At 44.8% G+C, this 24,639-nt stretch overlaps 1 protein-coding gene across 7 annotated transcripts in view; it reads left to right on the plus strand.

The window, feature by feature from the left end:
* Positions 1–24,639, plus strand: part of Bach2 (BTB domain and CNC homolog 2) — a 353,635-nt gene that overhangs the window by 87,338 nt on the left and 241,658 nt on the right. For 4 of the 7 annotated variants that reach the window (XM_052176178.1, XM_052176181.1, XM_052176177.1 and 1 more), the window contains exon 2: positions 8,107–8,213. The exons of 2 other annotated variants lie outside the window; for them this stretch is intronic. The gene's annotated coding sequence lies outside the window, so the exon portion shown is untranslated. Of the gene's footprint in view, positions 1–8,106; positions 8,214–20,746; positions 20,840–24,639 lie in introns of all 7 variants that reach the window. One more of the 7 variants, XM_052176180.1, reaches the window with a different exon arrangement.

Raw genomic sequence — 24,639 nt, forward strand, 5'->3', positions numbered from 1 at the left:
CAGAGGGTAGCTATGTAATGTCTGTTGTATGAGGTATTGTCAGCAAATGTCAGAATTTTGACAGCTACACAGACCACAGGTTATTTTCCCTTGATGAGCCTCTCATCCAATAGAGTGATTAAAGATGATTGGCCATTTGCAATTTTATGCATAGTAAATTGTACTGAGCCGAGGATGAAGGACAGAAGAGAGGAGGGCCTATCTGATTTGACTGCTACGTTGCGTTCTTTTTCTCATGTTATAGGATGGTCATGAGAGGTAGGGGGATTTTCCCCACTTTTGAGGAGGAGGGAACAAAGATTTAATCGAATCCTCCACTCACATGCCAGAAGATAGCTAAAGGGCAGATCAACTGTATTTCCTGTGTTGCTATGATAAAATACTCTGACCAAACACAAAGTGAGGGAGGAAAGGGATTATTCATCTTACAGTTCCATGTCACAGTCCATCATTGAGGGAAGTTTGCTCTTCCACACAATATTACCTCCAACCAAGGAACTCACCTTACAGCCAAAGAAATACAGTAGGGACCATGGAGGATGTTGCTTGAAAGACGACTCATAGGCCAGCTTATACTCAGATTTCTTAGACAGTCCAGGGTCTCCTGCCTAGGGATGGTGTTGCCCACAGTACATGGAGCCTTCCTACATCAGCCGTCAAAACACGCCCCTACCAATATGCCCAGTCCTATCGAGGTAATTCCTCAAGCTCTTTTCTCTGGTGACTCCAATCAACGTCACGTGGATTGTTAAAGCTAACTAGGATACCCAGAAAGCCTTGCTTTGGTTGTCCACCTCAGGGATTTCTGTGTGTGTAGCACAGCCCTGGAAAGGCCAGCAGGCAGGCTGAACACATCCACCCCTGGAAATGTAAAGGAATGGAGAACCTCTGACTGACCTCAGAGGTCATGGTGGGAGGTAATGCACACTGGCCCTCTGTATCCCACTCCGAGATTTCAGAGCATAACACAGTCTGTGATGCTTTTTCCTGACCTTCTTGAATGTCATGAGCTTTGGGCCCACGTGCCCTGCCCCTTCTTTGCTGGGACTAGCAACAATCAGCGGGTCATTACTGTCTTCGTGGCCTGGCCATTCACTCCTATCCGTCCTTCTGTGTTCTTGTTTTAGAAAATCACTGAGTCAAGAGAAAGCCCCTGGGACAGGTAACAACCTCTTCAGTATCACCCAAGAGACAGATTGGCTTTGATGGTGGCAACCTTGAATCTAAATGTTCATTACCAGGCAGTTTTAATCAGGCAGTTACCCGAGAGCCTGTCTATGAAGCACATGCACCAGGAAAGGTTATGTGAAAGTTGTGTCACCTTGCTGCCCAGTGCCATCCAGACCAGCTTCTTTGTTGCTGTCAGATATCCCTCTTCCTCCCCTTCCTCCTCCTCCTCCTCCTCCTCCTCCTCCTCCTCCTCCTCCTCCTCCTCCTCCTCCTCCTCTTTCCTCCTCCTTCTTTAATCCACTTCTTTATTCACTTTACATCCCAATCAATCGCACTCCCTCCTGTCCTCCCAGTCCCACCCTTACAGATCACTCTGCCCCCATTTCCTCCTCCTCAGAGAAGGGGACCCCTCCCTTGCTCCTGCCCCTCCTTGGGACATTCAGTCCCAGCAGGGCCGAGCACATCCTCTCCCACCCACCGAAGCCCAACCAAGCAGTCCATTTGGGGGAGGGGGATCCAGTGGCAGGGAGCAGAGTCAGAGATGGCCCCCACTCTACTTGCTAGGGGACCCCCATGAAGACCACGCTGCACATCTGCTCCAAATGTGCACGTTGCCTAGGTCCAGCCCCAGGATGTTCTTTGGTGGTAGTTCAGTCTCTGTGGACCTCCATGAGTCCAGATTTGTGGATTCTGTAGGGCTTCTTGTGGTGCCCTTGACCCCTCTGGCTCACTCAGTTCTATCCCCCGCTCTTCCACAAGAACTTCCTAACCTCTGCTTGTTGTTTGTCTGTGGGTCTCTGCATCTGATTCTGTCTGCTGTTGGGTGAAGCCTCTCAAGAGACAGTTATGGGAGATTCCTGTTTGCTCAGGCCGGGTCTCAAGTTGTGCCAGCCATGGGTTGGCTGTTTCCCCAGTTTCTGTTCCATCTTTATCACTGCACACCTTATAGGTAGGCAGGACAGATTTGGGGTTGAAGGTTTTGTGGGTAGGTTGATGTCTTCTTCCCTCCATTGGAAATCCTAGAAGTCTTATAAGATGTAGCTACTTCAGTCTCTGCTGGCAGGAATCTCAGCTAGGGTCACCCCCATAGACTCCCCAGAGCCTCCCCATCCCAGGCCTCCAGATAGTCCCAGAGATTTAACCCCCACTGATTTCTATTCTCACTCCCAGCTCTCTCCTGCCTCCCTATACCTGATCCCCATTCCCATTTTCCTCCTCACCTCCTCTCCCATCCAGCTCCCTTCATCCATAGGTATCTCTTCTTTATAACTCTTGTGTCCTCTTCCTTGTCAAGATTTTCTAGTTAAACTCTTGAATATTAATTTCCAATCACATTCCCTACCCCTGGGGAAGAAGACCACAGAAAGGTGCTTTTGTCTTCATGGATTTGGATGGGTGCAGGGATCAAGGCAGGTGGTAAACACTGTTAGGTCTCTTGGTCCAAGCTGTGGTACTGTGTGCTTGATGCCTCAGTATGGGCTTGGTGAGGACATTGAGGCTCTGGCTCTCCAGGGCTGCACACCCAGAAGTAGCTGAAGAGTCCTCAGGCAGCTCACCCTGCTTCTCTGCCTCCTCAGGAACACCCCAGTAGAGGTGTGGTGGGAAGGTTCTCTGGTTTTTCCCCCTTTGGGTACTTAATCCCAGCACCATGTTCCGTAGAGTGGAAGAGAGGTATTAGAATTTCTGAAATAAATTGGCTTCACATTTATTTAGTCTTGGACAATGATTCCAGTTGAAGGGTGTCAGGATTTGACCAAAGAAACGTGGGACATCCTCCAATCCTAAAAGCAGGATGTAGGAAACTAGGGGTTTCACTTACTTACTCTTTTGATTGCCCAAGGTTCCAAGTCCCTGATTTTTGAGCATTTCCTCCAGAAATTTCTCTCTGAAATCTGCTCGTTATTTAATTTCTTCAGCCACTCTTACCTAAAACTCTTCTTCTGCCTTATGTCTAGTCTTTTGCTTACACAGCCGGATGTAGTGTAGGGGAAAGGGTGGCCCAGAGAACCCATGCTGGTCTCCGAGCACAGGCATTTGAAAGCCAGTGAGTGACAGCCTTACCATTGTGAAGAGTGAAGTGTTTGCTTTGTCGGCCTGCATCCCTTTGCAGTACCTGAGCTACCCGGCCTTGAGACAGATCACAAAAGGCTTCCAGAATAAACAGATAGGAAGGGCAAGAAACACAGGAGTGCAAAGGAAGCCCAAGTCAGCACATCTCATTCTCAACTGTCAGTTTCAGCAGCGTTTTCAAGAGCCAAGACGTGGCGCACAAAGACACAGCCCTTGACACTCTTAAGTAAGGAGGATGGACTCAAGCTGGCTTATTCTATTCTTACCATTCCTCAAAGAATCTTAGCAGTGATCCAGGTAAACCAGATGTCTCATTGTAGGTGGAGGATGTTGGTAAATAGTGGTGAAGCAGGTAGACCCAGTCCTCACCCTGCCACAACTCCCACTTGCTGATGCTCCAGACGCCCAAACCATGAGAGTATATAACCCTAGAAATGCCACAGGGTGTGGGATTCTCACCAGGAACCGGAATCTCCCAGTCTCCCATCATAGAGAGGACTTGGCTGGTGAGGGGCACTTGGCTGTATTGCCAGGGCTGTTTTATTTGCTTCCCTGCCCTTACTTTTCACTTATTTTGCAAACTTTCAACTCCACCCCCTCCCTACCTTGCTACCTACCTTGCTACCTCCATGCCTCCCTCCTTAACCTCCCTCCTTCCTTCTCTCTCTGCTGCCCTCCTAAACCTCCTTCCTCCTTCCCTCCCCTCCCTCCCTCCTTTCCTCCCTCCCTCCTTCCTTCTCTCTCTGCCTCCCGCCTTAACCTCCCTTCCTCCCTCCCTCCCTCCTTCTCTCCCTCCCTCCTTCCTTCTCTCTCTGCCTCCCTCCTTAACCTCCCTTCCTCCCTCCCTCCCTCCTTCTCTCCCTCCTTCCTTCCTTCCCTTACTCCCCTCCCTCCCTGAACCGAGGGCTCGAACCCAGTGCCTGGAGCATCCTGAGCAGGCTCTGCTGCTGAGCCCTGGCCCCTGCTTTCTTTCACTTCCCACGTCCCCAGTCCTGTGGGCGTCTTCATGCTTCCGTCCAATCACCTTGAGTGATTACATTTCATTAGCCTTTTAGCTGCGTAAGGCTGAACACAGACCTTATTACCCACTGGATCAATTTTGTCTGGATCAGCTGAATAGGAAATGCTGGGACCTATGGGACTGGTTTTCTCGAAGCACCCTTTGGATTTATACATAGTTTTGTTCAATATGAGGGGATTTCAACCTCTTAAAAAGACCAAAAGAAAATATTTAGAACTGGAGTGAGGACACACGTTTCTGCTGTGATGTCTCAGGTAGCTTTTTTCTTAATGGTTTGTTCTTAGGAAAGCAGGTTGTATTTTTTAAGCTGTAGTTTTTCTTGTGCTACTTCATAACCAGATGGACTGCAGGTCAGCCAGGTTTTCCATGTTTGAAAGGAGATGGGAAATATTTGATAGAACAAGGCTAGTCTTTCTGCTTGCTGTCCACATGTGAACTGACCCAGTTTCTAAAAGTGCCTTCCGTCTGTTCTCCGAGCTATTTCCTGTTAACAGAGGTCATCAGCTGGAGTATAGATGTGTTTTACTAGCAGAGAAGATGATGGGTTTACTTTTCATCTGTGATCTTTGTACATGTTTTAATTCTATACTATCTCGAAGAGAAGTCACTTCTACCCAGATTATACTACTTACTATAACATGACCAAAAAGAATTTTTACACCCTTGCATCTGGCTAGATAAATTATCTCTTAGGTTGACATCAGAGCCGAAAGCATGAATCGAAAGAATACAGTACACTTGGAACTACTAACAGCTGTATGTTACCCCCAATAACAGAGAGGATCTACAAACCTGGGACCCGGGAGGCATTTCAGTGGTTAAAGTGCTTATTGTACAAGCACAAAAATCTCAGTTTGAACCCCCAAACTCAGGTGAAAAACTGGGTACCCCAGTGCTTGACAGTGCACACCTTGAACCCCAGCAAAGACAGGAGCATCCAGGAGTCAGGGTTGCTGGCCAGCCATTCTAGCCCATAGGTGAACTACAGTCTTAGTAACACCCTGTCTCAAAAAAATAAGGTGGAGAACACTCGAAGAAGACGCCAGGCCGGGCGGTGGCAGCGCACGCCTTTAATCCCAGCACTTGGGAGGCAGAGGCAGGCGGATTTCTGAGTTCGAGGCCAGCCTGGTCTAAAGAGTGAGTTCCAGGACAGCCAGGGCTACACAGAGAAACCCTGTCTTGAAAAACAAAACAAAACAAAAAACAAAAACAACAAAAAAAAGGAAGACACCAAAACCACATGTACATGCGTGGATGCATGGACAGGGGCACCCATGCATACACATACCCTTAATGATTCCCACCCAACACAGACACACACACACATACACACACACACACACACACACACACACACACACACACACACACAATTTAAAACAGAAGATTTAAACCCTGACATTAAAATGTTTTCCTTTAAAAAAAACTTCAAAGACATTTTGTAGCAATTACCAAAATTGTTTTTCACTCCCGTGTTAAGTCTATCATCCTTGACTCCCTGAGTGAGAGTAAAGAACTCTATGTCACTAATATTTCCCTCAGAGAAGTTTTAGTCTGGCTTGGCTGTAGAATGGCGCACATGCAGATGACGTGAGCACACCTGGGGGAGGGACAAGAACAGACAGAACAGTTAGTTTCGTGGGCACTCTGGTCAGGTTCTAAGGGATCAGAGCCCATGGTACATGGAAGCTGTCTTGTTTAAGTAGCTAATCAAGCATCTCTGTCTGCTGGCTAGGATCCCGTGCCCATTTCCTGTGTGCCAATGTGAATTATAATATGACATTTGTGATGTTAGACATCTCTGTAGGGCCCAAGGACAAGCTTTCCAGTTATGTGATAGGCTGGATCAATACATGTATCAAGTAAGAAACAGCACGCCTAGCAGTTCTACTGTAAAGGTCAGAAATCCATTAGCCACTGCTTCTGGTAATTCAGCTATTTTTCACAATTTTTCCTCACTCACGTTTTAGACAATTAGATATTGAAATTTTATGCCTTTGAAGCCACTGTTGCCTGGACATTTGTGCCTGTGGTGATGCCTGTGTGGACTCACTCTGCAAAGCTGGGGTGCTGGGATTCCCCCTTGTAGTGTTGCTAGGGTGTGTTACTCTTGAGGCTGGCATGACATTTTCTTTGGAATCTTTGTGATGGCAGTGACGTCACCTTCCTTCCTGGTTCATAAAAACAAAACAAGGCAAAAGCGAAAACCAAGGATAACATGATGTTGACCGAAGTGTAATGTTTGTGGGTTAAGAATTTTATCTTTTGAAAAAACAATTTCAAACTTATTTTTGTAGCAATGGGAAGTGTCAGGGTGGGAATGCATCCTGGCCTCGGCAGATGTGTTTCTCTCTAGTAGACAAAGATCTAGGACTTAATGCTAAACGGGGCTCTGGTGGGCCATTGAGAGTATGAAGACTTCATCAAATCTCACTAAATGCAGCTTCCAAGAAAAATGATGCTCAATAGGTGAGTGTCAGGAGCCTTATGGTGTACTGCTGGGGTTGGTCTTTTACACGGTGTATTCAGATGCTGAGTTCCGTGCCCCAAGATTAGGTTGCAGTCTGGACATGAGCATTGTATTGACTAGTGTGCTGTAAAGAATGCTCCCCATAATCTCTGATTAGATAATAAAAGGCTAGAGCCTGTGACAGGGCAGGAGACAGAAGGAGGCGGGACTTGAGATCGAGTATGGGTCTCAGGTAGGGACCATGAGGAGAGAAAGAAGGTAGGGGAGGAAGAGGCTGCCAGGAGGCAAGATGGACCACGAGCAGGTGGTCAAGATAAAATCATCCTGAGGACGCATGTGGAGCCTCCGGCTGGGATGTAGGTTAGAATACCTCAGAGCCTGGCCAATTTAGACTTATAGCTTGTTAATAAAAATACCAGGTTTCTGTGTCTTTTATTCAGGAGCTATACCAGTTAGAGTATGGCAGAACCTGCCCCCATAAAATTACTTCAATAGTATACCACTGACCTCTTGTGAGCATCTTTCAAAGGAAAACGGTACATGTCTACTTAAGTGGTCAGAAACTTTACTTTTGTTTTTGTTTACTATTTGACAAATCAAAAGCCCTGGAACTATACCATGGGTTTATTCCAAATTTTAATTAAAGTAATTTAAAAACTCCATTAAGAACCAATGCCTCAATCCAAAACACAGATTTTTATATGGGTTTTGGGGGTGGGGGCGGGGCTTGGGGATGCGAGTACTAAATTACTTTGTTCATTTGGCTTATGGTCAGCTGACTTCTCAAATCCTTGTATCCCAGGAGGTTCTACATTACAGTCTTGAAGATGATGCAACCAGGCTCAAACCTCTGCCCACTATTTTCTCTGTTTCTTGAGGGGCAGTAAGGAAAGGCACTAAGGTCTGGTACACTGTGACACACCAGTTATGTCCAAGTACCAACTAGATATTCCTAAGTCATTAGCTTTACCCAGTGTCTCAGGTCCTAGCCCTTAGTAAATACCTAAAATAAGTTATTTCAAAGAACGTCCTTGTTCCTGAAGCTCTGGAGTAGTCCCCAAGACTCCAGATGAGTGCCTAGACCTACATTATCCAAAATGGCAGCCACCAACTATATAAGCATGCAATTTTTAAAACAGCCCTCGCTTTCACTAGTCATGTCTTGGCTTTTACCATTTTGAGAGTGGTAAGAAGCTGTGAGCAGCAGTGTTTATTCTCCTCATTCTCAGGGCCTTCCCTGCTGCACAGTGGGCTCAGTAGGCACTTGTGTTGAATAGCACGAGTCACCACAGCCATGGCAGAGAGTTCTACTGGACACAGAACTTCACTGAGCTTCCTAGCCTTAATGGGGTTCTTGCTTGTGTTTACAATGCAGCTGTCTGCTTCAAGAAGCGAGGGTTCTGAAACAAGAAGGATCTTCAGGAGCTGCTGCACACTGTGACATGTCTAATCCCTTGCGCCCATCCCTGCAGCATGAACAAGGTAAAGGATGCTTTGAATATGCTTTTGGATTTTCTTGTATGATTTTCTTGAGCACATATGTCTGTTCATGGCCCAAAGAGGTTGTTTTCCTGACATTAAAGTTTCGGAGGTTGGGTAGTTGTATGATGCCCACAAGCATCTATCAGGCAGGGTGCAGGAGCTGTTGGCCAATCCATGATTTACAGAGTATCCCAGAAGTGTTTGATAGATGAAAGGTTGAATGTAGATGGACTGTGTTGACATAAATATTGAAGAATTAGACAGTGGGGCCAGACTTCCTGAGATGATTATCAGTTCTGCCAGACCTCAGGCAAGTGACATAACTTCTTGATACCACTTTTTTACTCCCATGTATAAAATGATAATAATAATGGATGAAATGTGCTAATTCATGCCACTTGCCTTTTATAGTGCCTGTCCACACTACAGGCCACTTAGAAACATTTGCTGCTATTTTGATGTGGGACAATGTTAGCCCACAGACATAGCTGCAAGAGAGTCTAGCAAGTATGTGCAGCATTTCTATGTGTTCTCTGATTGATTTGCTGAGCAATGAATGATTGATTACCAGAGGGGCATGTTACTGATAAGTGATGGATAAGGTTTGGATTGAGCTGCTAGAAGTGGCTATTTTGCATTTATTATTTATTTATTTATTTATTCATTTATTCATTCATTCATTCATTTCTGAGTATTCTAATGACATGTATACCAGATACTCTGGAGGCACAGAAGAAACATGTGACTCTCTTAGGTTTCTATTGATGTGATAAAACACTTTGACCAAAAGCAACTTGGTGAGAAGAATATTTACTTGGCTTATAGGTTATGGTCCATTATCAGGGGAAGCCAAGGCAGGAATTGAGCCAAAGACTATAGAGGTATCCTGTTTACTGGCTTGCTTCCATGGCTTGCTTAGCTTGTTCACTCATACAACCCAGAACCACCTGCTTAGGCAATGACTGCAGTGGGCTGGACACTTCTACATCAACCATTAATCAAGAAAATGCCCTACAAACTGATGGCATAGGCATAGTGATGGACTCCATAGGCAACCTGATGGAGGCATTTTCTTAACTGAGGTTCTTCTTCTCATGCAACTCTAGTTTGTGCCAAGTAAGTTGATAAAACCCAAACAAAACAAACCAGAGTAGTGACCTAGGAATGAGGCACAGAGGAGGTGAAATTCAGTGTTGGAACTTGGATTGTAAATGATAATTTTTTGGGGCAGAGAGTATAGCACTACAGGTAAAAGAAAAAGCCTGTGTTTGGGCACAAAGGCATTATGAGAAGGTCTGGGATGCTCAGAAACAGCAGGTGTTTGGCATAACTGGAACATCTCTCCGTGACACTTGGCACTGTGAGAAGGGAACTCTGTAGTAAGACTGTCTTCTGCATTTTAGGGTTTTTAGTGGTATTCCCCCTTTTCCCATTGTAGGCATGAAAATAAAAACTGTCCCCTGGTGTTTATTTCCCAGTGTCCCTTGGCAAAAATCACCTCTGGTTGAAAATTACAGCAGTGGTGGGCTGGTGGCCATGTATGAGCTCAGTGGCGGAGGGAAGGCAGCTTTGGGGGCCACAAACCAATGTACAACAAAAAAGAGGTCTCAAGAAAAACAAACACATCATGGCACAACATGTATGCTGTGTTAGAGATGTACAACACTTAGATGTGTTTTGGTCTTGACAACAGAAAGGCCATTTAACCCACTGAGTTCCCAACCTGAAGACACCCTCGTGATTTTTCTCAGGTCATTCTTTGGCTTTCTTAAGGGTAGGAACAGCTAAGGTATTTCAGGGTTTGCACCTGTCTGAAGGGAGAAGACCATAAAAATAGAATAAAATAACCACAACAGAACCAAACTATTATGCTGAAGAATTTTACATTTGGCTGAGCTGAGCCAGAGAAAGGAAACCTTCTGTTAGATGTCCAGCTACAACCCTCTCCCCATCCCAACCCCATACCAGGTCCCCATCCAGGCTGAAATACTTACCTTACAACAGGATAAGAAGTCACTTTGGGGTAGACAGGGGTTCTGCCCCACAGTCATGGCTGGAGACAGAAGTCTATCATCACAAACCTTGGCATCTTTTATTTTGAGGTTGGCATACTGGAAAGTCAAGACAGGGCTTGGGAAACTCCCATGCACAGTGTACCATCAGCCAGCTCCACGTTGCCTCCAGGGCATCTCAGCAACTGATGTCATGGTCTTGCTCTTAGAACACACTTAAGAAGCAGACTCTTGGGAACCAGTAGGTGTGCCTGTGCTTAGGAAGTTACGTTCTGCCCTCGTGGCCCAGGGAGTGCTTTATTTTATATCGTTTTAATTAGAAGTAGTGATTAAGCTGGGTGTGTCATCTCCATTGGTCAGCATTTTTTTTTTATGGCTTTCTTGGCATAAGAGAAAGAATGGGCCTTTCTCTGGAGGAAGAAACAGCCCTTCTCAATACAATAAAACTACAGTCATTTCATTAGTGAGGTGTGTCAGTGAATGTTGGAAGTATGGTCATGGGTGTGGCTGGCCTTCTAAATAGGTTTGTTCCTAGAAAGCTGGGAGACATTTGAACTATCCTTTTTGTTAGACAAACTCCCCAATACTCTCCTCCTTCCTAAATATCGGCCAGGGCCATTTTAGTTAGAGAGAGGTTAAGACAGAAGGTAGGTACAGTGTGCTAGGATTCTGAGAGGTGAGGACAGAGGTAGCCACAGTGTTTGAGGGTTTCTTATTCCTTTGAGGCACCAGGTGATGCTGGTGATAGATTTCTCTGTGGTCTATCTGGTCTAATCCCCCTAGAAAACTGGGAGCAGCTCCATGGCGCAAAGGGATTGCTAGCTTATTTAAGTAATTTAATTAAGTTTATTTAAGTAAGTTACTTTAATAGCCAGTACCAAGAAGGGCTTTTATTTCTCATTTTTCCCCTTGTTACCTGTGGCTGAATATGAGGGCATAGCTGTGGCCATGCATTAGTGAAGGCAGAGGGGGGAATGAATGAAGTATTCCTAGGTACCAGGCTCACAGTGAATGCGCTGACATTTCCTGAGGCTGGTGCGCATGGTTTATGTCCATCAGATGTGCATTGTAGGTTTACCTCATCCTGACTCACCTCCCTAGCATTGTGAGCAGGCTTAGTGGTGGGGCAGTCTAAATCGTATGCATTAAACAAATTGTGAGATGTTTATTTTCCATACCCAACCCCTACCACTTAGCCTGGAAGGCAGTCTTTCCCAATTTTTTACACATTTTTGCAAAACTGACTTTCCGTGCTTATGATGGTTGACAAATTTCACAATTGGAACTCAGCTTTTTAATTTTGTAAAAAGCTTCTACTTTCTGTAATCGTTCTTATTGATATTTATAAATAGATACTGCATCTAACATTATACACTTACGTTAGTTGCAAGAGTGAATGTTTAGGGTTTATTTATATTCTGTGTATACTGTTATGCAGTAAAGAAAGAACTTTAGTACTTTGCAACAAAACAAACAAACAACAACAAAAAAACCAGAGAAAAATGCAAGGAAAATTGAGTTCCTCCGAGGAAAGTGGTGCAGGAGGATGGATACCTGTCACTCCAGGCCTTCAGGGGTCACAAATAGCACCCTTAGTTGGGGTCTGCTCCTGAGAGCTCCTTTTGTGCCTGCTTAGGGTGGTGGCCTGTTAGTCTCTCACCTAGTTGTCACTTTGATGAAGATCTGTCACATGTATCCTTCTTTGGGTTTATAATACCTTCCATCTGATTGAGAAACAACTGCTTTTTTGATGTCACACAGACTGACCCTCTCCCCTTTTCCACTGCACTAGTGATAACAGCCTTCTTCCAGACCCTTGTCATGTTCCAGTAAGGCCAGCTCTGCTTTGATGGCTCTGTAAGAGTGCAGAGTGCCACAGCGTGCAGAGGGGCGTGGGGGTGCCTCTGATCTCTGTTGTAGACGCATGCTGTTGCTGGATGAATTAACTCCCCTGTCCCCAAGTTCTTCTCTGAATGTTCTTAGCTCCCCACTCTTTGTAGCAGCAGTAGAGGCACTTTCACATTGACACTCAGGCCAATAAACAGTTTACCTCATTTCTGCCTTCATTTATAGTCCTTATTACTTTTCAGTGAAGTCCAGAATTCCTTCCGCTGGTGTATCCAGCCAGCCTTTGGTGTAGACATGGCCCCAGTGTATCAGTTGTAGTGTTTTATTGACCATCAGCTCCCCCAGCAAACATCCGATCCTCACACACATGCTGAGTGCTGTGTGCTGTGCTTGCAGTAAATCAGTCAGGACAAAAAAAACAAAAAAAACAAAAAAACCAACCAACCAACAACAACAAAAAAAAAAAAACAGGGTGTCTGAACTTCAGACCACCAACAGCAAACAGAGCCGCCCCATCCAGGGCCTTAAACATGAAGCTGATGTTAAATGCTTTTCCAGCTTAACTTCTTCCACTATAGGAGCAAGTTAGCAAGCTACTGGGTGCAGAGCGAGGGATGGGGCCACAATAGAGCCGACAGCTGTCTTCCCCTCTCACACAGGTCCAGGGCCTTCCAGCAAACGCTGACAGAGTTAAGGACATGCCATACATCTGTTTCTTTCACACTTATTCCTTTTCCAGATTTTCTGTATTTTCAGCTTCCCTGTATTTGTACATTTCATTAATGGCCAGAAAAAAGGCAAATGTTTAAAAATAAACACTAGCTCAATTATATTACATGTGACATACAATGAGATAGAGATGTTTAGAGAGCACTTAAGAAAGGAGAAAGATACCCAAGAATGGGATGTGTGCCTTTAATCCCAGCACTTGGGAGGCAGAGGCAGGCAGATCTCTGATCAAGGCCAGCCTGGTGTATAAAGTAAGTTCCAAGACAGGGCGACACAGAGAAAATCTGTCTCAGAGAGAGGTGGGGCTAACTTTGATTTGGGCATCACCTGCTTGGCACATTACTGCTGCTGCCGTGCTGGTTTGGGTTGATTGTGAGAGGCAGGTGCTCAGGCAAAGATGAGGTCCTGTGGTTCAGTGGCTCAGCCTACAAAAGTAGACATTACAGCTGTGGTGTCATGTAACTCTTCACTTACTTGTTCAAATCCCTATTGATAAGGTTTTCAAAGTGAGATTTGGAAACTTTTGGGGAGACTCTGAGACCCCTTCAGCCCGTTCAAGTGAGTCACCCTCAAGATCAGTTTTTATGACAACAAAATAGCCTTTATCCCTTCTCTCTCAAGCACAATATTTGTGGAGAGTATGTACCCTGCGGTGACATAGTCGCAGGCAGTTCTTGGAATGTGTGTTTTTGTTTCCACGTTCCTCATATGGCTTAATTCTAATCTCCAACATGGTATGATGGAAATAACCCACGGGAAGAGAAGGTTGCCGGGGTCTCCCATGATGCAAAGCCTAAAGGGAATCCTGAGAGGAGGGGAAGAACCAATTGGCTGGATGATGTGTGTCCCATGTGTAGGGAGACATCCTCCATCATCCCATGTGTAGGGAGACCTCCTCCATCATCCCATGTGTAGAGAGACCTCCTCCATCATCCCATGTGTAGAGAGACCTCCTCCATCATCCCATGTATAGGGAGACCTCCTCCATCATCCCATGTGTAGAGAGACCTCCTCCATCATCCCATGTGTAGAGAGACCTCCTCCATCATCCCATGTATAGGGAGACCTCCTCCATCATCCCATGTATAGGGAGACCTCCTCCATGAAGAAGATAGATGCTGGGTCTGGAGTACTGAGGGTATTGCTTCAGCAGAATGACAGTATTAGACATTCCCATGATCTGTCTAGTCTCAGGTTCTTGGCCACTTTAGCAGTGTTAGATATAGGTTCCAGCTCATTGAGTGGCCCTTAAATCCAATTTTAAAAGTGCTTGGTTACTTCCATAACATGTGTGCCAATATTACACCAGTGTATCTTATAGGCGGGTCACTGTTATAGGTCACAGGGTTTGTAGCTGGGATATTTTAATGATTAATTTTCTCTTTTGGCAGTATGCAGAGTACCTTCCAGTACTGTGAAGACTAGTCAGTAGAGGTGATGCCTCTAGTTAGGTACCAGCTTGCCTTTTCTATGTTTGATGACATAAATAGTGTTGTCCTCAGAAATAGGACATCAGGTTGTGGAAAGTAGCCATTAGCCTTGGCAATAGCCTATAATATTTGGGGTGGGGGTAGGAGTGTGGCGGGGGTTCTGCTGGACTCATTTAGCCAATGACTTGTGAAGATGTAACTTATTTCTAGCACAGGAGATTTTACTTGGTGGCATAAGATATAAAAGTTGTAAATGTTTGTGAAAAGACACATTGTAAAACATTGATTGTATTTAGGTAATATTTGGCTTTAAGTTCCTGTACAGATGACTCTAGAATGTGTACATGTTAGATAATCATTCCCTAAGTTTGTAGAATTGGTTCTCCATGTTTGGTCCTTCCCCCTTTTCTGTGGAGCCAGAAGTGTATAGTACTTGTGTATTCTCTGTTGTGCAGGTCTCTGAATCTCAGAGCAGCCTAGATAGAATAGTCATTGCTTCTTTGTCTGAGAGGCAGTCTGTAGGGCTTGGGGTAGCTACTGAAAGCCTCTTGTGAGTGACTGTGACGGGGTGGCCCAAGGAGACCTCTAACCCTGAGGTACCATGCATTGCCTGTAGTGTCATGCAGACCCAGGAAAGCCTTGCTGAGGGCTTTCCTGTGCCTGATTTAATAGTGCCCAGACCTGCCAGAGAAGATGAAAGCAAATCCTGACAGGCAGGAAGCACAGCAGAGTCTCAGAGTAGAAAAGCAGCTGGAGAAAAGGACAGTGTATTGACGGGATAGTAATGAGAGGGCTCAGAGTGAATTGGGATAGATCTTCGATTAGTGTCTTCAGGTCTCACTTGAAGGCAAGAGTGCTCCACCCCTGCTTTATTCTGGTAAGTGCTGCTTTCAGATGCATTGTCATGGTTTGTTTGGGACTCTTGTTTGTCTGTCCATATGTCTTGAGGATTTAAAGAGGAGTGCCTAGAGATTTTCTCATTAGAAACAGGCTTTGTAGGCTGGAGAAATGGCTCAGCGGTTAAGAACACTGACTGTTCTTTCAAAGGTCGTGAGTTCAATTCCCAGCAACCACATGGTGGCTCACAGCCATCCATAATGAGGTCTGACGCCCTCTTCTGGGGTGTCTGAGGACAGCTATGGTGTACTTCCATATAATAAATAAATAAATCTTTAAAAGAGAAAAAGACCTTTAGGGCTATTTCCGAGACACTGGATGACTGGGTTTCCTCTGGCACAGATTACTGATATGCTGCCTTCCTCTTTTGTGCCTTTGGAGCCCTGCTCAGTCTTGCCTCAGGAAATGTTATACTTGGGTTGTCAAGGTGAACCAGGTGTTCTCAGACTGCTCTGTTATGGAGCAAAGATGGTGAGTGGGGGGTCACTCCCTCTGTTGATTTCACGTAGGATACAGGCAGAGAACTCAAGAAGGTAGAACCTAGAGAACCAAATAACCCCATTAAAAAGTGGGGTACCGAACTAAACAAAGATTTTTCACATAAAGAACTTCGGAGGGCTGAGAAACACCTTAAGAGATGTTCAACATCATTAATCATTAGGGAAATGCAAATCAAAACAACCCTGAGATTTCACCTCAGACCAGTCAGAATAGCTAAGGTAAAAAACTCAGGAGACAGCAGGTGCTGGCAAGGATGTGGAGAAAGAGGAACACTCCTCCACTGCTGGTGGGATTGTAAGATGGTGCAACCACTTTGGAAATCAGTCTGGTGGTTCCTCAGAAAACTGGGCATGGCACTTCTGGAGGACCCTGCTATACCACTCCTGGGCATGTAGGATTCCCCAGCATGTAATAAAGACACATGCTCCACTATGTTCATAGCAGCCCTATTTGTAGTAGCCAGAAGCTGGAAAGAACCCAGGTGTCCCTCAACAGAGGAATGGATTAAAAAAATGTGGTATATTTACACAATGGAGTACTATTCAGCCATTAGAAACAATGAACTCATGAAATTCGTAGACAAATGGATGGAGCTGGAGAACATCATACTAAGTGAGGTAACCCAGTCTCAAAAGATCAGTCATGGTATGCACTCACTGATAAGTGGATAATAACCTAGAAACTTGGAATACCCAAGAAATAATCCACATATTAAATGATGTCCAAAAAGAACAGAGGAGTGGCCCCTGATTCTGGAAAGACTCAATGCAACAGTATGGGGGAATACCAGAACAGGGAAGTGGGAAGGAGTTGATGGAGGAACAGGGGGAGGGAAGAGGGCTTATGGGACTTGCGGGGAGTAGGGACCCAGAAAATGGGAAATCATTTGAAATGTAAATAAATACATCGAATAAAAAAATTAAACAAATCCAATAAACAAAATTATTTAAATCACAAATATATGAATAATTTTCAGAAATAGAAAAAAATTAAAATGACACTAGTAAATAGATCATTTTTCTTCTAAAAAATAAATAAAAATAAATTCTCCTGGCTAAAATGTAAAAAAAAAAAAAAGAGAGAGAGAGAGAAAGAAAGAAAAGAAAAGAAATAGGCTTTGCCACCCCAGTACTGACCAGTTGTTCTGCGCCAGTCTCACGTGGTACTTAAATGCTGACTGGGTAGCTTCTCCTCTGTACTCCATATTTGACTGAGTCTGTGTACCGTACAGCTGTGTGCAGAGGCTCTTTGGAAGCTTGCTGTGTGCTGTGGCGTCTTTTGTTAGATTGGTGGCTACTGAATTTGTAGCAAAAGCCAGTGATCTTGGCTTTTGTAAATCAGAGGGCTGCTTCTGTCTCCATCCCCAGTCCACAGTCATGACCCTTTCTTCTCAATTATTACGTGGAAATGGATAGGATCAGGTTAGGTCCTATTTAGTTCATAAGTGATTGGGAGCATGGTTGTTCAGATGCATGGTTATTATGTAGTTGTCTTTAGAATATTGACTCATCTGTCTGACTGTGCCAACAGTATCATCTCTAACAGTAGGATGGTTCCTACAAAAGGAAGTGCCTAACACAGAGATTGCTTCCAGTGCAGTATTTTAATCCAGTACCTAGTGCTCTAGACCTTCTCTTTCCTCTCCCTTTCTGGATGTTGGGGCCTTACAGTGTGTGGTCATAGCCATCTTTCTTCCTGTATCTGTTTTCCTAAGGTCGTTTATCCCAGTTAGATGTTCTCCCAGAGCTCTGCTTTGGGGCATGTATGCATCATTGTCTTTGTTTAAAAAAAAAAGCTCATACTATGTGATAAGATAAATATGTAGAGTGTACTAGACAGAGAGAGATACCTAGTTAGAATAAACTGCATGTTGTAAAAATCCTTCAGTGTTTAGGAGACATTTCTAAACAAACTGTATGTGACAATGCCGACCCATAAATGAGTACATTTAGACGTCATTAATCATGGCTTACAGAAGCCCTTCTGGTTTGTCTATCTGGGTTTCTTTTTTTTGAAGCTTTGTAACTTCTTCCTACTTAAATACAGGAGCATTATCTTGAGAGTCTAGGTTCAATTAGGCAGAAATCTAAGCAATTAATTAAAAGATCCACCCTAGCCAGGGAGGGAAGGTGTCAACACATGTCATGGTGGTCAGGAACACCGGTTAATTAGAGCAGGGGGAGATTGTGGTAAATTACGGAGAAAAAGAAGTGCTGGGCAGAACTCGCAGTGCATGCCTCCGTTATTCTTAAGCCTAACCCATAAACAATTTGTTGTGACAGCTCTGGGCTGAGATGATGGCATTTTGGATGAGGTCTGATGACAGCTAAAAATAGGCACGTGTATTGAAGAAGAAGAAAAAAACGAATATTTAACATTTGAAATTCTGCGAGAGGCTGATGCTGTTTCATTGTAGTGATTCCCCTAAAGGCACATTAGTGATGCTGCTAACTACAGACTTTAATAGGCTTTAATAATGTGTATTTTAGAGGCCCGATACACAACGGGGTAATGTGTAAAACATTCATTATGGAAAATTGCTACCTTTTTATTTAATGAGAAAGCCACTGAAACAGAACTGCTGGGCTGCCGTAGCACCGGGCTCCTGGGCAGGAGGGTGCTGGAGGGTGGCCACCACCCCCATTTCCTGGGCGCTAGGCAAGTGGCACGCAGGTTCACTTGCCTGTTTCAAGGATGAAAGCGGGGCTTTTAAAAAACACTCTTGTTTTGGATAAACCCCTGTTCAAATCATGGCTCCACCTGTCATGGCCTAAGCCACTTGTGGAAGTCACGGAGCAGGAAGCGCCAAGGAGCGAGACCCGCCTGAACGGCCTGGATGCACACCCGGCACCGAGGCAAGCCTTGGGTCGGATTTTAGGCGAATTTAATGCACAGCAGCTGAGAGCGGCCATGCTGCCGAGGAGCGAGGAGAGCTCGGAGCAGATGCTCGGAGAGGAGCAGGCATTTATCTCTCTGAATGAGAGAACATGGTTAGAATGCCAATGCGCCACGAGTCACTACGCGGAATGGACCAGCACTACCTGTTTACAACAGCTCACGACTGTTGCTGCCAAGCCCAGCGTCGGCTGGCTCGCTGGTTCTGTCTTATCTGATATCAGGCTGGCTGGCCTTGGTCTCTCGGGATAGATGCACACCTTGGGGATCCCCCACAGAATCAGGGAGAGGGACTAGTTGGTTAATGAGGAGAAATCCTCCTCGGGCTGGATAAGCTGCCCACTGGACAGTCGGGGCCTCTCAGAAAGGAGAGGGTGTTTCCCTTTCTGCTTTCACTCCCTGAAATGGCTGTGCATCCTAACTCCCCCACCCTCATCCACACTCCTGGCTCTCTGTCTGCTTCTGGTGCAGTGTCAGAAACACTAATCATGTCAGACTGTGTCACTGACAGGCCTGACATTCACAACAAAGACAGAAGGGAGAGAGAGAGAGAGAAGAGAGATTGGGAGGGGGGAGAGAAAACAGGGGGGATTTTTTTTAAACACATAAACCTCACAGCTGCAGAATCATGGAACATTCTGGACAGAACATATCCAAAGGAAATCAAAGAAGGTGCGGGGTGAATTCTCATGGAGATGTGCATTGGGCCACACAGATTTGGAGTAACTATTTTCTGTCCTTCAGATTTCAGTTCATAGCCTGTATTATAATTACCGTGGCTATGATTTTTTTCTTCTCTTCACTTAAAAAAAGGAAGCATTTACATTTCTCTCCCAGTCTTCACCCAGTTTTTGTCTGTAGTGCAGCAGAGTTAGAAGAGGCTTATAGTGGGACGTGGGTGCTCTCTGGGCTTTTCCATGTTCTTACCAGATTCAGTGCTTTAATCTGGAGGACAATCTCCTCAGGAGAGAAGTCTCTGCTGGGGGGGTGTTTTCCACCTCTGACAAAGCCAAATGGGGACCATGGCGTCAGTGGTCGCCTGGTGCTTGCTGATGTAGGTAACAAGAGCTGCTGAGGCGGCTGCTGAGGCTGCTGGGAGTGGGCTTCTCCGCCATTGCCCTCAGCATCTCTGTTTGGAATCATGCTGGTAAGGGGGCTCCCGCCTTTGCCTGGCAGCAGCCATGACCTGGAAGCCTGCTGCTGCGGGTGTTTTAATCCAGATGCTGTGATCTAAATTGAGCTCTGAGCTCAGGCAGAAGCAGCCCTGGTTTTCTATACACAGAGGATCCAGCTGCCAACACAGCTTTTGAGGGATTTTTGAAGCGATAACACTTAACCAGGGTGTCTAGCCTTTGCTCTGTTCTTTATGTGACAGAGAATAGCAGTGGAAAGAGTGTATGCACACACGTAGGAGCCTTGTTATAAAGAATGTGCACCTTGGTCTATACCTAAGGGCCAACATACAGTGACTTCTTTTCAGACTGTTTTAAAGTGATGCGACAGCAACCACATTCTTGTCCCTAACACCCAGTCAAAGCCTTGCATACTGGGGCCACTTGGAAGAAACACTCCCTAATATGGAATAAAAAAAAAAAAGCTTACTTACAGTTCTTGGGGAAAGTGTACTTCTGCAAACAGAAGAGAATGAATTTGTGGCCTAGTGAGAATTTGGGGCGAAATTATCCCAAAATATCTTTCCCGTAAAGTTAAATTTTCTTTGGAGTTTATTTTGCTCTGAGGTGTCACACTGATAGCATTTGTCCTGTTTGTTTGCTTTCAGTTATGTGCAGTTAAAGGACTTTAGATGGCATATAGAGAAATGTTCGCTGCGATAACAAAGAGCTCTAAATTTGGATGACCTGACACACAAAACAAGCTTCTTTTCTGGCTAGTACCTTGGAGGTACTTGATCAGCAATGTGCTTTTGTTCTGAAGTGATGGAATTCTGAGCCAGGCTCTTTCCGTCTTCTCTTTTACCATCTGCACCGGTCTGCTCAGGTCTTGGTAGCAGAGCGCCCCAGGCTGGGTGGCTTGAACAGAACTATGACAAGCAGGGCTGACATGAAGGCTAAGTTGTGGGCAGGGCTATTTACTTCTGTAGGTCATGAGCCTGGGGTATAGCTGGAGTTCTTTCTCTGCAGTCTTTCATTTGATCTTCAATTCATCTTTTCCGTGTTTGTGCTTGGGTCCAACTATCTGCCCCACACTTCCTGTCTTTTAGACGAGATCTCACCATGAAGTTATGGCTGGCCTGGTACTTGCTGTATAGATCCTACTGGCCTTGAATTCACAAAGATCTCCCTCCCTCTGTCCCGTGAGTACTGGAGTTACAGGAGAGTGCTAACACACCAGCCCCCACATTTTTCTTCTATGGGAATAATGGTCACACATTATTAAGAGCCTTCTCTATTCCAGTATGAGATAATCTTAACTATTTGTCTGATGGCAGTCCCATTTTCAAAAAGCCTTACTATTTAATTTGGAGGAGAAAGGGAGAATAAATTTAACCCACGGCACCATCCCTGGTTGAGGCATGCAATTATCTCCATCGGGGTGATGGACAGAAAAGAGCAGGAAGAAAGAACCTTCGATTCTTAATCCTGAGAGATCAAAGCACAGCAAATCTTTTCTACTCATTCTTTGCTCAGAGCTGATCACCCGGCTCTACCCAAACGCAGGACAGCCTGGGAAATGTAGTGTAGTCCTGGCTTAATGGTGGTTATACTAGATGACTTCGGTTACATACCCATGCCATCAAGCTGCCCCATCTTTCTAGGAAAATATGTCCGTGCTTTCTTTGCTCCTGAGCACACCCTCAGAGAGATGCTCATACCTTACAGTGCTGTAAGGGTACAAACATCTCCAAGCTTGGGAATTCCTATAGGCAGGGACCCGAGGACTGCAGACATCAGTGTCCAAAGCAGTGTGTACATTTGTTTATGGTTTTGCTCCTTTAGAGTGTAACATGTTCTCAAGGGAATTTCATCCACCCCACTAATGGATATTTTCTCTCCTCATAAAACTTATAAAATTCAAATTAATGAAGCTTTATTCTTTGCTAATATTTCAGCTTATAAACTGATTTCTTATAGCACAGAAACTTTTTTTTATTTCACCTTCAGTTATTACTGAAAACTGATATATGTCCGAGAGGGAAAGAAGGATATTGTGACTACAGAGGAAAATTATGTAATTTGTTGTACTTATGTTGAATGGTTAGGCTTTAGTATTTAATTACCAGAGTCATGTCTCTCCCGTCAGGTTAGTCATTGTTTCAAAGGTGGAATATGGGCTTTATCCATGACTAAGTAATTGCTTGGTATCTTCCTTTTCGATTGCAATAGCAAGCCATGAATTCTCCGCATCTAGAATCGCTAACTATTATTTAGATTTGCCTATTGAATAGGATTTATTCTAAAAAATAATAAAAAGGAAATACTTAGGAAAAATTTTTACTGAAAAATTTTGGTTTCTCAAAGTAATTTACGTATGAAGTGTTTCCCATGAAGAAAGGGCAAGAGTGATTTGAGACAATGAGCAGATGGGGTCTGAACATAAAGCAGGCAGTGTGTGGACATTAACACTAACCCACATTGTTTAAGATTTTAGTCATGACTGCATGAAGCCCAAGAAGGAAGACCAAAGTGTGGATACTTCAGTCCTTCTTAGAAGTGGGGACAAAATATCCATGGGAGGAGATACAGAGACAAAGTGTGGAGCAGAGACTGAAGGAAAGTCCATCTAGAGACTGCCCCACCTGGGGATCCATCCCATATACAGTCACCAAACCCAGACACTGTTGTGGATGCCAACAAGTGCTTGCTGACAGGAGCCTGATATAGCTGTCTCCTGAGGGTCTCCGTCACGGTTCCTTACAAATACAGAGGGGGGTGTTCTCAGCCAACCACTGGACTGAGCATAGGGTCCCCAATGGAGGAGCTAGAGTAAGGACCCAAGGAGCTGGGAGGGGTTTGCAGCCCCATAGGATGAACAATATGAACCACCCAATATCCCCAGAGCTCACAGGGACTAAACTACCAACTAAAGAGTACACATGGCTCCAGCCACATATGTAGCAGAGGATGGCCTTGTTGGACATCAGTGAGAAGAGAGATCCTTGGTCCTGTGAAGGCTCGATGTCCCAGTGTAGGGGAATGCCAGGACAGGAAAGCAGGAGTGGGTGGGGTAGTGAGCAGGGGGATGGGGATGGGATATGGAGTTCTTGGAGGGGAAACGAGGAAAGGGAATAACATTTGAAATGTAAATTAAGAAAATATCTACTAAAATTTTTTTAAAGTTAAAAAGATTTTATTCATGAACTTTCATGTCAAGAAACCACTATTTTGATGTTTTGTTGTCCTCTTAAAAGTACAACTTTAATCCAATGACTTCTAACCCATCTTTTGGACAAAAAAAAAAAAAAAGATTTCTCAATTATGGAGAACAGTCTAGAACTTGGCCTTTGTTGATGATTGGTAACAGCATTTTAAACTTGCAAAGTGGGTGCTTACTCTTGCTTTGCAGCTGAAGGGTCTCTGATGTAACAAGCTTAATATCCCAAGTCTATAGAAAGTAAATTTGATATTTGAGTCCAGGTCTTGTTAACCCCGAAACCGTTAGCCCTTCTGCCATGACAACTTTAAGGAATGTCTGTTTGGATGAATTTAAAATATATTGGCTAGTGTAAGGTTCCAGGACATTCCGGCTCTTGAAAGATTAATCCACCTTCATAGGAGCCAACTGATGGAATCGTTGGGAACGTTTCATCTAGTCCTGAAGCAGGTCTGTAGGATGACTGCTTGCCAAGTCTTCCATAGAGGGTTACTAAGTGCAGGGACGGTCACTGATTCAGAATAATTACTAAGTGTCCAGGACATAACTCAGTTACAGCTCTTTAGAATTCTGGGTAGAGTTCTCCAAAGCAGGGACACACTCATTCCTGTTCTGGAAGCGCCCAGGTTAAATGGGTCTTTACAACTTTTCTGAGACACTGGGCAAGGCAGCCTGAGCCATGGGAGAGTCCTGGACTGAGGGTGAGATAAAGAAAACCCACTGTCTTCCCAGTGAGGAACTCAGCTAGACCCAGAGCATAGAAAGTGCATTCCTTTCCAGATGCTCACCTTTCGCCCTCCCCAGCAGTATGACAAGCCTGACTTCTGATTGCCAGTCCATTGCTGGGTGTCGCCGCCTTTCGGTTTCAACCAGGTTACTCTGCTCATGGTTTCTGCTGAGAGGCTGTGGGCAAGTCATATCCTGTGTTGGAAACGTAATGTCTCCAAATGGAAAATGAGACGGTGGCATTAGATGAGAGTCCTTTGCCTGGTGCTTAAAATGTCAAGGTGCAAAGAAGCATTTGCCGATAGTAGGCATTTGGAGAGAGAAGGGTTTATAGACCATATCAGCTTATCCATACAACTTCTACACACAAGGGATTCAACAAGGCAGATCATCCCTGAAGTCTGTAGGACTCCAGCATCAGCCTGTCTATATACTGGACAACTTATAGAAAAGAGAGATTAGAGGGAGCTTACAGCTTCGGAGGAGAGTCCATGACCATCACACTTGGGAGCACGGCAGCGAGCCAGCTTAGTGCCGGAGCAGCACTCAGGAGCTCACATCTCATCCACAAGCACGCAGCAGAGAGATAGCGAGACCACGGGTTAGATGACGGATTTTGAGTCTGCCCCTAGTGATGCACCTCTTTAAAGGATGCAACCCTAATCCTTCCCAAAGAGTTTCACCAATAGGGGCAGGCAGGGGAAGGCAAAGGCATTCAAATATATGAACAAATGGAAACCATTTTCATTTAGCTCACTACATATGCTGTACTGAGCCCAGAGCTTCCTACTCAATGTACGAGGAAAGAGCAGTCTTCTCTCTGCAGTGACATGTAACAGATGTTTAGAGTGTTTTTTAGTGTAGATCTCTGCTTCTTTCTTCCCTAAAATGAGTGCTCCCTATAGTTAATGTGTAATGAATGTTTTTGGAGAAGTATAAGTCAATAGAAGGGAGTCACATTTGGGTGATGAATGCACAAGTTTTCAGAGCTGAAGGCTTTTTGTAGTTATGTGCAACTGTAGTAAAGGCTCATTTAAATAAAGCAGTTACTTAGGG

Source organism: Apodemus sylvaticus, chromosome 3 (assembly GCF_947179515.1).
Source record: "Apodemus sylvaticus chromosome 3, mApoSyl1.1, whole genome shotgun sequence".
Classification (NCBI taxonomy): Eukaryota; Metazoa; Chordata; class Mammalia; order Rodentia; family Muridae; genus Apodemus; species Apodemus sylvaticus.